Source organism: Silene latifolia, chromosome 4 (genome assembly GCF_048544455.1).
Source record: "Silene latifolia isolate original U9 population chromosome 4, ASM4854445v1, whole genome shotgun sequence".
NCBI classification, from domain to species: Eukaryota; Viridiplantae; Streptophyta; class Magnoliopsida; order Caryophyllales; family Caryophyllaceae; genus Silene; species Silene latifolia.
The window spans coordinates 108630077-108647936 of NC_133529.1; the positions used below are offsets into that span (position 1 = coordinate 108630077).

General features: G+C 37.9%; 1 long non-coding RNA gene across 1 annotated transcript; it reads right to left on the reverse strand.

Annotated features, from left to right (window-relative positions):
- Positions 1 to 702: 702 nt before the first annotated feature.
- LOC141652398 (uncharacterized) lies at positions 703 to 3655 on the reverse strand. Its single transcript, XR_012547188.1, has 3 exons — positions 3488 to 3655; positions 2303 to 2389; positions 703 to 899 (listed from the first exon to the last, which is right to left on the reverse strand). It is a non-coding gene; the product is annotated as an uncharacterized LOC141652398 (long non-coding RNA).
- Between the last annotated feature and the right edge of the window lie 14205 nt (positions 3656 to 17860).

The following is a 17860-nucleotide window of genomic DNA, read 5'->3' on the forward strand; positions in this document are numbered from 1 at the left end:
CATTGTGTATCTAAGATATCAACGATTGACGACCACAATGCCCCACGGTGGGCGCCAAACTGTTTAGGTATTTTTACCCAAATCGATTAATTAGGGTCAATGTAGTCTATATTCGTTGGTTGGATGTATATTCGTTCGTATGTCAATAAGTAAATAGGAAAATAAAGTGCGTAATGTAAATTGACACGTAAGATTTTGGTGACGCGGAAAACCCAATGTGGGAACAACCGCGGGAGGGACGGTACCCTGCCAAGTATTGCACTATATGAATAGGAGGATGATTACAATAGTAACGTTTATGCTGATCTTGCTGACGCTAGGTGTCAGGCCGGCAAGATCTCAGGTGGGTATATATTTGAGAATAATATGCCGTGGCTTTGATGTGAATGCGTAAGTGCGGTTGTCTTGAGTATGTTGTTGAATGTCTTCTTGATTTGCTTCCTTCGCTATTTATAGGGTAAGAACCCTGGTTATACCCTACCTCGAATATGGAAAGGGAATATAATTTCCATAAAGACTTCTTTCCAAACCCGGACTGTGACACCCTCATTTATTGCGGAAAAGTAAACACGTAATTCTAGAATAAAACTGCATGGATATGTTTGTAATAGGTTCATTATAGTAAAAACCTGTAATTTTTAAAACCTGAACCTGTTATAAAGATATCCAAAAGGGAAGGTGTCAAACATGCAAGGTCCAAAATAAATCTCATGAATGAAACATCGCTAAAGTCGCGAAACAAAGTTATACAAACCAAATATGAGAAAGGGAGACATATGTCCCTAAAATGTATGTGACATAAAAAGGGTTTAAGGGTCACAATAAAATAAAACCAGTCTAGGTCCCAAGGTTACTTTGCTCGCTAGCTCGTCCATGTACCCCATATATGCATCACCTACCTGTCATTCGCATTTTATACAAATACGAAAGCCACAGTCAGTGGGGAGTAACTCCGAGTTCTCCCAGCCACGAAATGTCATAATTAATATAACATGTAAACATAATAATATGAATATGAATAACACATAGCCTTAGCATATAGATGCTAGACAATCGTGCTTATCATGTGAACAACAATATAACAACACATAGTCCTAGCCAGTGAATACTAGACCGACTCATACTACACTATCATGTGAATCACATAACATCCAGGAATCCAAACTCTATCAACCATAGCCGGCTTGCATCTCACCTTCTATGATTCATAGAATCACCATACAAGAAAGGGCAATATATCAAAGACAGGCATAAGTTCTTAGTACCGTCAATAGTCACTCTGTAACTCGAGTCTATACCACGAGGTAGGGAAGGTAATCGAACCGGTATCTTGGCTCAGCGGTTAATATTAATAAAACATGGCCAAGACACAACACAACCCTAGCCTAAAAATCTTGAGACCTAGACATGCGGATACACACCACCGCACCCAAGACCCACAATTTTTCTAAAACTTAGTGAGTACCCTAAGGAGTCCACCAAAGGGTTGGCTAGTACTTAAGCTGACCACTTACTATCAAAATAAGTAACGAGGTCATGCCCCAACTTGGATATAAATCCACTAGTCAGGAACACAAAGGCTATTAAGCAGTGAACATATACTCGTCAGAGACTATAAAGACCTATCTATGATGAAGGCCGAAATACTCACCTAGGACCTAGTCCCAGCTAGTCCCAGCTTGAATACTTTAGCCCACACCACACAAGACAAATAGGACACCCACTTAACCATAAGAGGGCAAAGAGTCCAACTTACCAACATAAATGCTAACATTCTATCATGTGAAGGGCTATATAAATGTCTATTCAGCAGACAATCCAACAATATCCTCAATATCAATAATAATCCAAACTCCAGCTAACCGTTAATCTCATAATTCATGAGAACAAGCTAAAATGGCAACAAGGCAAGAAGACTCAAGTATAAGGCACCCAAAGCATCCAACAACCAACATGTGAAATGATAATTACAAATATCAAGGCATAACATAAAACATCCAATCTCACCTCAAAGACAAACCCTCGACCCGAGTCCCGCGACGGGTCATCGGTCAAATCGAGGCTGACTGGTTTAAACCTAGTTTGACCAAACTCGTTCGGTCAATCGGCCCATTTCGTAGTCTTGGCCTGCTTTGGCCCAAATTACAAATTTTATCGCAATATTATTCTCATGCTATTTCTAATTTCTATCATGTGAAAAACGAAAGTAACACATTATCAATCACCTAAACACTTAACAAACAACAGGCACACATTAACTACTAATGTGACATTAAATCGTCGAGTAACTCGGAATAGTTACCTTAAGCTAGCAAAGAGATAAGCAATAACTTGAGAAAGCTTCTAAAACCTCAAAATTACTCTTCATCTTCAACCCCATATGAGCCACCTAAAATAGTTATGTGAAAGGACGATATTAACGAATTATCTTTATATAAAATATGAGACGTAAATTAATTTAATTATATTTTAAATAAACCAAACTAGCGTCAAAACAATTTATAGATACGGCCCAAACTCGCGACTTAGCCAGGCCACTGCCTAGGCCACGGCCAGGCCTTTGCCTAGGCCTTTGCCTAGGCACGGCCGAGCCACGCTTTGCCTAGGCCACGGCCAAGGCCACGCCTAGGCCACGGCCAGGGCCACTGCCCAGGCCACGGCTAGGCCCTTTGCCCATGCGCTGCTAGGCTACAGAGGCCACGGCCAAGGCTACGGCGAGGCCACGGCCGGGGCCATTGCTAGGCCAACCTTATAAAAGTCACTCTCGTCCCAAAAATTAATTCAATCTCAACTCTCTACCCCATCTCTCTCATTACTTCGTCCTATAATATAATACTCCATAGTAACCAGATTTCCATCTCAATTTCAATATCGATAATATCAAATATTCCATTAAAAGAATTGCTCAACATTTAGAGAATAACTCTAAGCTACTCACCCACGAGTCAGGGCCAAAGAGAATGACAATTAAAATACAATACGAACCTTAAATATCATGAACACTATAAATTGGCCTCAAAGTCCAAATAATAATAAATCAATAGTGGTATACCATCAACTAATGAACGTATAGTTCATCCCATTCTGATCACACCTAAACCAATCTCTGACATTGACGTGCGACACCCATGACCAATCTTCAAGTTTTGTATTGCTCATATACCTCATTCATTAATAAAGATCCCTTATTCATTCCAACCGTAAAAGAGTACTTGTATTACCGAGTGACTCCACTTCCAAACCAATCTCACAAACAATTAACTTAACGAAGTAAGATATACAAATACTACTATAACAATATAGGGTAACAATCATGTTACCTTAAACGCCCCTTATTCTTCGGATATATGGTCCACAAGGCACGAGCCTCACCCCGGGCCTTCGAATCCTTCATAAAAGGGCAAGAAAACGGAATAAAGAAGCTAAAAGACGACACTTTTATAAGACGGCGAAAGACGAAACCACTACAAAAAGGAGATTTTCTTACCTTAAAAGGACGAGGAAAGGACGAGGAAGCTAATGGTACAAAAATTATCGAATTTGGTTGAGAATGGAGGCGGGATCTGAGGTTTTAAGGTCGGGATGAAAATGGAATTGTTCCATTGTTGTTGCTGGTGAATTCGAAAAGGAAAAAAAAAAAGAAGGGAAAGGGAAAGTGAAGGGGGTGGGGACGGTAGATTAGTAATAATAATAATAATAATAATGAAACACCAGCTAGCTTGCTAGCTACTAATTATACGTACGTTTCTTCATCGTTAAGTAATTTCGCTCGTTTTTAAAATCGTCTCGAGTTAAATAGAAGCGATTTTAGTAAAGTTTTTCGAGATAAAACATACTCAATAATAAATAAATTTAATGAATGAAAATAAAATAAACTCAGCTAGTTAACTAAAATAATACGAAATTAGCTTGAATCGGAATTATTAGCGATTTTTACAAAACCAACGGATATTAATAAAAATTGCTAATTTAGTGAAATAAGCTCAAAATAGCTAATTGGACGGTTTTGTTCCCAAAATCCATCTCGGGTTCACTTAAAACAACTTTCATAAGGACTCGTAAAGAAACGAAAATTATTAAATAAATAAACTCGAACTAATTTCAATAAACTCGAACTAACTTTAAATAAACTTATTAATGATTATTAAAATTAACGTATCGAATTATGATGAAATTAATTAATTAGCTAAGCATATATATATAAATCGTTAAATGATGTAATTTAATTCAAAATAGCAATTAAAAGAATTTTATTCAACTTAATAAAATACGGGGTGTTACACGGACTCTCTTGCCAATTCTCTCTGATCTCCCTAACTTCTCCCTAACTTCTCCCTGACACTTCTTTCCTTAACACGGGCACCTTCTATGACGGGCTCTTGACCCTTCTTAAGCCCGTTTCCCCTTTTCCTGACCGCGGGCTCCCTTCCTCCTTACCATTCGATCCATAACCTTTATTTTGTTTAATGGGCCTTCATTCATTGTGCTATTTTTAACCCAAACACATGCTAGCTAGAGAATGTGTCACGATTGTATATACTTGCATTCACGTAGCATGTACATATTTGTTTTAGGTGCATCTTGTACATATTGCATTCCGTTTGTAAATAAATGGTGTAAAGAGTCTTAATGTGGAGAATGTTAGCCATAAATGATGACAATTGTCTACTACGTGTCTCGCCCCACTTAATAGCTCATGTCCTAGTAATAATTGTTCTTTTTGGGGAAGCATGATAGACACCGAGTCTAGACCAACTTGTGAGACGTTGACATAGCCTAGACTTGACCAAGGGACGATACAACCATATAAAAGGTAAGGTTAGAGCCTCCTTTAGGCCGACTCATTCATAACCGGTCCCATTTTAGGTTGTCAGTAGGTCTCCTTGCTTAGAATATCATATCACAACGCATAACGTGACATTCGTTCCTTTATTCGTAGAGATGATTACTTTTTGTGCATGCATTTTTGAAGCAATCGTGTTGCATGTTTATAGTCTCACATTGCCAAATAGACTATATTTTTAACCCTTTTAGATTAAGACCCCTTATTTTGTCACCCTTTTGAACCTTAGCCTTTCATTTGACAAGCCTACACAATCAACTACTTCCCATAAACAACTCTCCTTGATCAAGAAGTTGTCAGGTTTTCTGTGGTTGCGTGTAATTGGGGTTTTGAGTCCTAATTTCATGAGATTTTGAGCTTACATTGCAAGAGTCGAAACATTGCGTCGATTTGGTCAAGTTTGTGTTGAATAAGAGGTTACATGAAAGAAGAAAAAGGAAATAGAAAAGAAGACAAACGAAAAGAAAAAGAAAAGAAAAGTATTTTGTTAGCCGTTTGTGTCGAATAAAAATCAAACTACACCCCTCTTACATCAATAAAGGGGTGGAAAATTGTTGGCGAATAAGGGCAAGTTGATGTTTTTTCCAAATGAGTCGAACTTTCAAAAATGTTGGGTTATGTGAATGCTCATTTGTTGCATTTAAGTTGGGTTTTAAGTGGAAATTTTGATAACATCTTGGCCATTTAACTCCACATTTCCATAATGGTGCTTGCACCATTCTACTTTCACCCATGTCCTTAGCCCCCTTACAACCCATCTTGCTTCGTTATGCATGTATCTACCGTCTTTTTGCATCTCTCACTTGATATTAGGAATGAACACCACGTTAGATTGCGGGCATCCTTTTGCTCGTCGTAGTAGGTGAGTGATTTTATTCCATTTGCACAATAATCACCCGTTCTTAAATTGTATGACGAGCGAAAACTGCGAGGAAATCGTTACCTTAGATCTCACAGTCTTGGGCTAGTTAGTGTCGAATCTCGTGTCGGTTTTGTAAATCTTGTGAGTCAAGTTGCGTTTTCCCTTTTTCCCCGACCTTGAATGTGTTTCTTGGTCACTTTTGTTATCACTTTTGACCACTTGAGCTAAGATTAGGGGGTTGACACCAATAGGGACCCTAAGACGGTGTTCTCCACTAATAGACTCTCTTGATTCAGTTTTGAAAACCCCGCTTGAATGAGACAAATGGGTGTATTTTGATCGGTTCATTTCCATGCATGATTTGGTAGCTAAGTGCCTTTTTGAACCAATATTTTGTAGCAAGACCTCACTTGCCTTGCAATAGGGCATTTCCCCTAATGAAGTGTCAAATTGTGAGTTGAAAGGGCTACGGGTGAAGCTAAACCCGATTCGGATGTTATAATAAAGTGTCTTAGTCACGTGTCTATGTTAAGGGTCTTAACAACGCTTAGATTACTTACTCGGAGACGAGTAACGTTTAAGTGTGGGGAGGTTTGATGTGTGCTTATTTTGAATAAATTTTCCCCATCTTCCCTATGCATTTTGTCTCTAATTAAGACGGGTTTGACATCTTTAGCTTGCATTTTACGTCTTTAGTCCCGTGCTATGATTTTTCGTCTCATCTTGCAGAATTTGAGTCAAAAGAGGATCAAGGGAGTGAGCAAAACAGCATACGAAGCTAGCATGAGGAAGAAGAAGGGAAGAAAGCAAAAGAGGATTCCCGACCGGTCGGCCGGCAGCCGGTCCACCGGTTGAGAGTCCCTCATGGAGTTTTTGGAATAATTTTGAAGTGAATAATCAGGTGGTTCTGAGCCGGTCCACGACCGGCGGCCGGCCAACCGGCCCAGAACCACTGCTAACCCAAGCCAAGACCAATTTTGAAGATGAACTTCCAGCGGGTTCTAAGCCGGTCCAAGACCGGCGGCCAGTCCACCGGCCCAGACTCCCTTCTCCGTATTTCTGTCTTCCCTTTCTTTGTTTGACCTAATTATCAGAACACTATATATAGACCGTCATAATTTGTATTAGACACAATACCCTAGATCTGAAATTATCTCCTAATTTATGTTAAGCTTTCCTTAATCAAACTTTAATCTTTCCTTAATTAAGTCTTAGATACTCTACAAATTAGTTTAGTTCTACTTTAGTTGGGTTCTTTACATTTAGTATTTGAGTTGTAATAGAAGATATTGAAGAATTTCTTCTATAATCAATCCAAAGTTGAAATCTTTCCTTATTTTTTGGTATAATTCTCCACTTAATCTGATTTGGTTTTGGTTTGTTTACATTTCAATTTCATATTAATTGTTGTTTGAAGTAGCATGATGTTTGTTGCTATGTTTACATTGTCTTCTTCATTTGTTTACATGTTCCTTTTAGTATGTGTGAGTAGTCTCTTGTAGGGTTTTAGGGGGATCTTGAGAAGGGGTTTGGATGATGATATTGGGTAGTTAACATATGGTTTTGAGTAAAATATTTGGTCTTCATACACATGCACATGTAGTGTTCGATGAATTGTTTGTGTGAAAACTCAAGTCTTTCATTGTTGTATGCTTGATATTTCCTTACACAAGAATGCAAATGGATGTTTAATAGTATGTTTGTGAAGAGTTAAGACACAAAGTGAAGATTTTGTGTTTGACTTTAGAAAGACTAAGTAATTAGTGTTTAAACCTTGACCAAATCACTATCCATTACTCGTTAACCCCATAATCTTGTCCACCTTACTTGGGTGAACCCAAAGACTCTACCTTTTTATCATATTTCTTAAAACTCGTTTCATTAATCGTATTTGCTTTATAAATTTGCATTAGCTTACACTTTTAGTCAATAGTTAAACAATCACTTTCATTTATTAGGCTAAGCTTTGATTCCAACAAGCTAAATACTAATCCCTACCATCTTTGTGATCGACACCCGATTTGTACTACTTATATTAGGTTATTTTATAAATTGTTTTTGATAAGGGAATGACGACAAATCTCTCTATCAATATCAAAAGTATATTTTTTTTTCATATATTTGATTTTTACACCCCGATTCACTAACGTTGTCATATTATCAACAATACTGGTTGTAAGGAGTTGTCGGAGGTGGGGCCTATGTGTGTGGGAAATAATCTGTATACTTCCCTTAATTTAGAAGGATTATAACGATTTAACAATGATGATTAAAGGTCATAAACAAAATACATAAACAAAGTATAAGGATTTAGAATTAACCTTCGGTCCTAGCAAAATTGGCCTAAGAACAATACCAAAGTAGGTATTCGCCTATTAGTTGCACCCAAGACGATCTGAGATATGCCCTTTGATTATGCTAGAAATCAATCTAAAGTTTTCTGTAAAATTTAGTTGTTTTTGTGTTTTTTTTATGAGAGAGAGGAGGCAAGGTCAAGAAAAAGCATTAGGGTAGAGATAATTCTCTACCTTTCTTTTTATGAGACCAAAACACGGAGTCAATTAGGAAAGAAAAACCCTTTCCTAATTTCGGCCAAAGTGACCTAAATAAGGAGTCAATTCTCCTTATTTTTTGTCTTTTCAAAAATATATAAAGTGTGTTAAATTGTCATCTAGTGAGGATCGAACCCATGACCTCTTGGCTTATGTACCCCTAGCACTATTACCACTATGACACATTCAACTTGTTGATATTAAATACAACTGATTATATTTAATTACGAATTAACAGATTAATTCGTCCAAGCTAACATTATATATATTTAATTAAATATAACTTATTATATTTAATTTACGAATTGATTGATTAATTCGTCTCAACTAATATTATTTAATTTTCATTAAATAATTATCTCATCAACACATCGACTAACTTTTTAGTCATTTTGGGCATCAATGTGATTATATTTCTATGACCACATTTCTCAAACACGTCCTATAGGTGTGACCTTTAGGGACCAGTTGATCACCGCCATCTGTGTGATAATAACGTCAAAATTTCTAGCAAGCCAACCGTTATTAGGTAAACGTTAATCAACTGATTAAATATACGAAGTATACCCTTGTGAACCTGTAAGAGATTTACAAATGTTATCACACTAATTTGTGGAGGACACAAGCTCCAACAAACTCCCACTTGTCCTCACAAGTGTATGTGCGATAACCGATTCTCATATCCTAAAATTTCTCCCACTCAATGTAAAACAATTTGCAAATCCGAATTCACAAAGGTCGTATTTTACAAGGGATCAATATCAAGAGTGGTTTCCCCGACTAGAGAGTAACTTAACTGATAAACGAATCAACATTCGAGCATGGCCATGCATTTCAGTTACAACTCCTCGAGTGGCCCTGAGAAATAACTATACCTGATAAGGGTTGGATATTTTCCCCAACTCGAATCCTGCAGATGTAAGCACAGTATGAAATGACCCAGAAAAAATCTACTTAGCCCCCCGATTCTTGTAGACCGTGAGAAAGAAACCAAAGTCACCCAAAAGCGCCTTAATCTCAAGAGACAGTCGATAGTCAAAAGAATCGACTCTAGGAACACAATGGATGTCCTATCCACGACCTGGCACCGAATGTTATTAAACATTTAGGACTCTATTACGTTGTCACAAAAAGTTGTCCTACGAGGTATCGTCATAATCTCGCATCTGTGATCGATCAGTCAACCGTTTGACTTATGGCTCGTTGAACCCACCATCAATCGACTGCACAATATAATAGCCGGAGTTATCGGCTCACATCGGCGATTACGGACCAAACAAATATAATGTAATTGATTCACTTTGTGGCGTTCAATGTTGTCAGTACAATCCACATGAAAAACAAAATATTATATATAAAACGATGAAGTTATAAATAATATATGAAAAAGATAATGTATCAAATCCATAATCAAGTACTACAACTCAGGAACATGTTTAATTCCCATGGAATTTATATGCCCTACATGCTTATCATAATTCAACGGTTTGGTGAGAGGATCCGCGATGTTATCATCCGTCGCAATCTTGTCAATCACTATCTATTCTTGCTCCACGTAATCACGGATCAAGTGAGCTTTCCGAAGTACATGTCTAGATTTGTTGCTAGACTTTGGCTCCTTAGCCTGGAAGATGGCACCTCTATTGTCACAATAGATGGTGATCGGGTCATTCGAACTTGGAACTACCGAAAGCCCTTGTAAGAATTGACGCATCCATATCGCTTCCTTTGCTGCCTCCAAAGCGGCATAGTACTCGGATTCAGTAGTAGAATCTTCTACAACACTCTGTTTGGAACTCTTCCAGCTGACCGTAGCATCATTAAGAGTGAAGACGAACCCGGACTGAGATTTTGAATCATCTCGATCCGTTTGGAAGCTAGCATCTGCGTAACCGGTTGCGCATAGCTTAGTATCGCCTCCATAAGTCAATACCCAATCCTTAGTCCTCCGTAGGTACTTGAGGATATTTTTGACTGCTATCCAGTGTGTTTCACCTGGAGTCTTTTAATTTGGTACCGACTCGTCATACTCAATGCATATGCCACGTCTGGACGTGTGCATATCATGGCATACATGATCGATCCTATTGCAGATGCATAAGGAACACGACTCATGCGCTCAATACCTTCAGGCGTCGTGGGTGACTGAGACTTGCTCACCTGCATCCCAGTCGTCATAGGAAGGTTCCCCTTCTTGGAGTTGGTCATGCTGAACCTCTCAAGAACCTTATCCAAATAAGACTCCTGACTAAGTGATAACGTCCGTCGTGATCTATCTCGGTAGATACGGATTCCCAAAATACGCTGTGCCTCACCCAAATCTTTCATCTGGAAATGGTTCTTCAACCATTCTTTAACCGAAGAAAGGAGAGGAATGTCATTCCCAATCAAGAGTATGTCATCGACATAAAATATCAAGAATACAATCTTGCTCCCACTCGACTTGATATATAAGCATGGTTCTTCGACCGATCGAATGAAGCCATACTCTTTTATCACTTGGTCGAAACGATGATTCCAACTCCGAGAAGCTTGCTTAAGTCCATAAATGGAACGTTTAAGCTTGCATACTTTCTTAGGATGCTTAGGATCTATGAAACCTTCGGGTTGCACCATGTACAACTCTTCCTCCAAATAACCGTTTAAGAAGGCGGTTTTCACATCCATTTGCCAAATTTCATAATCATGAAATGCGGCAATCGCTAAGATTATCCGAATGGAACGTAGCATGACTACAGGTGCAAAAATCTCATCATAATGCAATCCTTGCACTTGAGTGAAACCTTTTGCCACAAGTCGTGCCTTATAGATATCTGGTTGCGTGTCTACAGAACGCTTTATTTTGTAAAGCCATTTGCACTGTAGAGGTTTTACCTTATTAGGTAAATCAACTAGATCCCATACGTTATTCTCATACATGGGGTCCATCTCGGATTGCATGGCTTCAAGCCATGGCTTTGAGTCGGAACAGGCCATAGCACCTTTATAGGTTGCGGGTTCATTACTTTCTAGAAGTAAAACTTCATTCTCCTCGACCATACCTATGTATCTGTCTGGAGGATGAGAGTCTCTACCCGACCTCCTAGGTTCCTCAGGAATATTTACCGTATCATCAGTTGGAGGTACAGCTTCCTCCATCTGTTCCTCGGTTGTTGGTTCTGGAATCTCCGACAGCTCGAAGGTTCTATTACTCGACTTGTTCTCGAGAAATTCTTTCTCTAAGAACGTCGCACTCGCCGCAACAAAAACTCGATGTTCGGTAGGCGAATAGAAGTAATGACCAAATGTTCCTTTTGGATAACCTATAAAGTATGTCTTGACCGATCGTGGGCCGAGCTTATCCTCGTGTCTCCACTTGACATAAGCCTCGCAGCCCCAAACCCGAATAAAGGACAAGTTGGGTACTGTTCCCTTCCACATTTCATATGAAGTCTTGTCGACTGACTTTAGACGGACTTCGGTTAAGTATAAGAGCGGTGACAAAGAGCATAACCCCATAATGAATCGAGGCACTTTGCCGTGTGACTCATCATGGATCGAACCATATCAAGTAAGGTTCGATTTCTCCGTTCGGACACACCATTCAATTGAGGTGTTCGGTGGAGTTAAGCGCAAAATGATTCCACAGTCTTTCCGGTGTTGATCAAACTCATTTGAAAGATATTCGCCACCCCGATCTGAACGGAGTGCTTTAATCTTTCTACCCGAGTTGGTTTGTACCCTATTGCGGTATTCCTTGAATTTCTCAAAGGACTCACTTTTATGCTTAATTAAGTAGACATATCCGTATCTACTCAAATCGTCGTGAAAGTGATAAAATATCTATAGCCATCTCTAGCGGTAATTGACATAGGTCCACATACGTCCGTATGTATGAGTCCTAATAGGTCACTAGCGCGCATTCCAACACCTTTGAAGGAAATTCGAGTCATCTTGCCAATGAGACATGATTCACACGTGCCATATGCAGAAAATCCGAATGAGGGAATAGTCCCATTATCGACGAGTTTCTTTACGCGTTTCTCATTTATGTGTCCCATTCGACAATGCCATAGATAGGTTTGATCTTTGTCACCAACCTTTAATTTCTTATTATTCATGTGTAATACTTCCGTGGTTTGATCTAAGCTATAAATTCCATTCATGGAAACTGCTTTGCCATAAATCATTTCATTAAAAGAGAAAATACAACTATTATCCTTTATTGAAAATGCAAAACCGTCTTTAGCAAGTACGGAAACAGAAATAATATTCTTAGATAAACTGGGTACATAGTAACAGTTATTTAAAGATAACTCAAAACCACTAGGGAGTTGGATTACATATGTTCCCTTCGAGGCAGCAGCAACTCGTGCTCCATTCCCGACTCGCAGGTCCACATCACCTTTTTCGAGAGGTATGATGTTCTTTAGGCCCTTCAAATGATTACACAGATGAGAACCACAACCAGTATCTAGTACCCAAGTTCCGAAACTTGCATGGTTAATCTCAATCATATGAATATAAGATGACATACCAACAGGAACGACGCGGCCTGCCTTGATGTCCTCACGGTAGACGGGACAGTTCCTCCTCCAATGTCCAGTCTTGTGACAATGGTGGCACTCTATGTCACCGCCCTTGCTCTTTGTCTTGCCCTGTGAGCCACTAGTCTCACCAGGCGCACTCTTACCGTTTCCTGGCTTTTTAAACTTTGGCTTACCTACAGCTAGGTCGTCATGAGCGTTGCCCTTACCTTTACCTTTGTAAATTGTGAGAACATCCTGCTTCACGCTCCCACTCAATTTCATATCCTTCTCGGTCTGTACGAGAAGGGAGTGTAGCTCATGAGGACTCTTTTTCAAGTCATTCATATAGTAGTTCGCCCTGAAAAGGGCAAAACCATCGTGAAGAGAATGAAGCATTCGATCAATGATAATGCTCTCACTGGTTCTACAATTCATTGCCTCCAGCTTTTCGATATTCTCAATCATGTGGAGAATGTGTGGGCTAACCGGTTGGCCCTTCTGGAGTTTCGCATCAAAGAAGCGACGGGTATGCTCATATGTAACGATTCTCGGTGCCTTTGAGAACTCGTTAGTGAGCGTGGTGAAAATCTTGTTTGCACCTTGGGCAATGAAGCGTCTCTGCAAATTGGTTTCCATTGCAAAGATGACTACGTTCTTTATCGCACCCGCTTCCATAACGAAGTCACTATAAGCGAGTGACTCGTTGGCTCCTGCATTTGGGCCTGGGTTGACCGGGATTGGCTCAGTTAAGTACTTGAGCTTACCGTCAGCAATGGCAGCATTCCGTAGTGCCGCCTCCCAGTCCACAAAGTTGGACCCATCATTCTTCAGTCTCGTGGACTGATTCATTTGGTCCATGAACATTCTCAGCCAGGACGAACGATCTAGTGTGACACTCGGCATTGGGATTTCGTTATTTCCAGCCATTTGTTGTAACAGTATTATCGATAATAAACGTGTTCTACACTGCGAAGGAAGAATAAAAATAATAAGCATGTGCATCGTTTTGATTTTAAGTCTAATGAACTAATGTCATAACGCGAAGACTCAAAACATTTATACAATTGACCTCCCTCAAGAATTATATAAATGACCCCAAGACTCAATTCTCTGTAAATTGATAAGCTAACCTTTTAGCTAATTCTACCGTTAGAATTCTTGGTCGATAAATTTCTGTAAATACTATCTTTAGTCCATCATAATCACGAGAAACTCTTCGGACTACGATGTTGAGGTAAACTAAGTCAACACAACTACTTACCCAACGTAGAAGGGGTCATATTAGGCTTACCGACGAAGAAGGGATTCATAGATGTTTGCCCTTATAAAGACTAATCTCAATTTCCGTTTTAGAGGAAGATCCCATCAACTTTTTAATTCATTTTAAGTGAACTATAATCTAGCATGCGAGAATGATTTAAACTAAAGTGATGGCTTATAGACTGTGACATCTGCATGTCCATGAAAACTAACATACAACTATATGAGTCAATTTTCATGCATTTTAGTAGTAGATGGTTTGGTTTTAGGCGGAATATGATGTAATTACTAACATGTGAATGAAAAGCAATAAAAAAATGAAAAACGTAAAAAACAAACAGTAAAAGTCCTAGTGTGGCCTATCCTATCAAAATGAACAATAAATACAAGTTTGGAATCCATCCTTGGACCCGAGAAGCTTGTCTTGATGTTCCATCTTGATCCATGTAGCGGGAGTGAGCTTGAATCTTCATCTTTAGTCTTCTTTGAAATTACAATGAATAAAATTACATAATTGACCTATTTATTACATTCTAATTTCAAAACCCAAAACTAAAATAAAGGAGATTCGAGATCTCATAATTACATAAAAAATCATGTTTCCTTCATTACGAAAACATAATTTGACTAAGGCCACACTAAGTATTACAAATTACAACCGATTGCAAAAATAAATACGTAAATAAAATTCATTCATTCGATTCATTCAACAAAATTAAAAGCATCAACTAAAAATAAATTAAACATACATTACACAATTCATTAATTATGTTGATTAATTTATCCAAACCACCTATTTAAATTAAATTAAGTGACAATTCCGCAATTTAATCACATTAATTTCATTTCAATCCATATTAAACTTGTAATATGAATTATATCCGTCAAAATTTTAAACCGCTTTAAAATAACTCGGTATCATTAAATTGTGAACCGATTCACAATAACTAATTGGCCAAAATAAAAAAAAAATAAAAAAAATCCAATTTTTAAATTGGTCTCGGCTAAAAAAAACAATTTTTTTTTCAGCTGTCACGGCTGAATTTAAAAACAGCCCCTTTCCTTTTTTTTTTAATTCGGTAAATAGGAAAAACAAGGAAAAACTTTCCATAAATTTTTTCTCTTTCTTTTTCGGCAAAAAGGCAATAAAAAAAAACTTTCCCTTTTTTTTTTTCTCTCGGTTTACCAAAAACAAAATTAAAATAAGTTTTTTTTTTTTTTTTTTCGGTAAACCCTAAAAAAAACGGCCTCCTTATTTTTTCTTTTTGCGGCAATATGCCCTAAAACAAGATTTGATGACTAAATTGTTTACCTTTGCTATTAGAACATGATTAGCATATGAAATAATAAACATGATCAATTTATATGCCAATAACTATATAGCAAAAACAATTTTTTTATCATAAACATGACGATTCCATTTAATTTTAACTTAATCTGCATTAAATCAAAAACTACCAATTCTTCATATGATAATTTTAACTGATTATAAACTATAATATGAAAAATAGAATAGAAAAATATCATCAAACTGAAAAAAAGAGAACGGCAAAAAAAAAGTTTCGAACCACAAAAAAAATTCGAAACCCTAATTTTTTTTTTTTCGAAAATCCTATTATTCACATACAAATTTTATGAAAATCATCAAAATTAAAAACGTAGCCTAGTGCTCTGATACCACTTGTGGGAAATAATCTGTATACTTCCCTTAATTTAGAAGGATTATAACGATTTAACAATGATGATTAAAGGTCATAAACAAAATACATAAACAAAGTATAAGGATTTAGAATTAACCTTCGGTCCTAGCAAAATTGGCCTAAGAACAATACCAAAGTAGGTATTCGCCTATTAGTTGCACCCAAGACGATCTGAGATATGCCCTTTGATTATGCTAGAAATCAATCTAAAGTTTTCTGTAAAATTTAGTTGTTTTTGTGTTTTTTTGATGAGAGAGAGGAGACAAAGTCAAGAAAAAGCATTAGGGTAGAGATAATTCTCTACTTTTCTTTTTATACAGACCGAAACCTGGAGTCAATTAGGAAAGAAAAACCCTTTCCTAATTTCGGCCAAAGTGACCGAAATAAGGAGTCAATTCTCCTTATTTTTGGTTTGAAAAATAAGGAGTCAATTCTCCTTATTTTTGGTCTTTTCAAAAATATATAAAGTGTGTTAAATTGTCATCTAGTGAGGATCGAACCCATGACCTCTTGGCTTATGTACCCCTAGCACTATTACCACTATGACACATTCAACTTGTTGATATTAAATACAACTGATTATATTTAATTACGAATTAACAGATTAATTCGTCCAAGCTAACATTATATATATTTAATTAAATATAACTTATTATATTTAATTTACGAATTGTGATTAATTCGTCTCAACTAATATTATTTAATTTTCATTAAATAATTATCTCATCAACACATCGACTAACTTTTTAGTCATTTTGGGCATCAATGTGATTATATTTCTATGACCACATTTCTCAAACACGTCCTATAGGTGTGACCTTTAGGGATCAGTTGATCACCGCCATCTGTATGATAATAACGTCAAACTTTCTAGCAAGCCAACCGTTATTAGGTAAACGTTAATCAACTGATTAAATATACGAAGTATACCCTTGTGAACCAGTAAGAGATTTACAAATGTTATCACACTAATTTGTGGAGGACACAAGCTCCAACAGTGTGGTGGTGTACTTGTGGGTGTGGGTTTTATGAGGTGGTTATTGGAGTTTGGTATCGTATTTATTAATTTCAAACCAAACAACTAGAATAGAAAGCGAAATCAATGGTGTGTGGAGAGATGATGTCGAAGATGTTTACCTCACTGGGCATCCTCTAATCAAAAGCCTAGATGACCTTGACGTCGACCATCTCACACGATCAGTCGTCCATATCAAAATGTAACTCTTGGCAAACTAGCAACCCAACTGCTACTGTTAACGCTATGCCTCAAACCGATACAAATGAAGAATTAGCCACTGACCTACTGATGAAACAATTGCAGAAAACCAAGGCTGATCTTTCAGTCTAGCAATTCATAGTTAGCTCATTTCCACATCGCCAAGCCTTGCTGCAGACTCTAGCAAAGCTAAACGTCGCATTCGATGCTACACCATAAGATATGGTCAATTTTGTCCTCCAGGACAGTACACCAACAAGCTAAGTAACCCTGTTACTTTCTCTGATGAAGATCTACCACCATCCAGGGTTACCCATAACTTGGCCCTATACTGTCACATATCTCAAAAAGAATGTGCCAATAACACTGGTTGACGATGGATCTGCAGTCAATGTCATACCGCTCAAAACTTACAAAATGTGAATGAAAGAGTCAGACTAAACTCCAACCAACCAAGGGGTTCGTGCTTATGATGGAACCCGTCGTAAGGCAGTGGGATTGGTTAACCTGACTATGGCCACTGGGCCAGTCGAAAGAAAAGTCAACTTCCAGATCGTCGACATTGAGGCATCCTTCAGCATAATTTTAGGTAGACCATGGATTCATGCTTCCAAATCTGTAACATCCACGCCCCATCAGAAGATCAAAATACCGCTCGATGGTCAGGTTGTTGCTATCACCTCTTCTCCAATCAAGGCCGTGATCGAGAAGATGTTGAACGACCAAGTTGTCTCCGACCATATGCACGAATTGGGAGGATTCCAGATAATCAATGTGATAGAAAATGAGCTAGCTTGCTCCTTTATATTTCAATCCTTACTCCAACTTATTGGTCAACCACATCCTCAAATCCAGAGATACTTTCCGGCCGGTATGCCTTTAAACCTCATAATAAAGAATACCGTCCCAACTTTTAAAG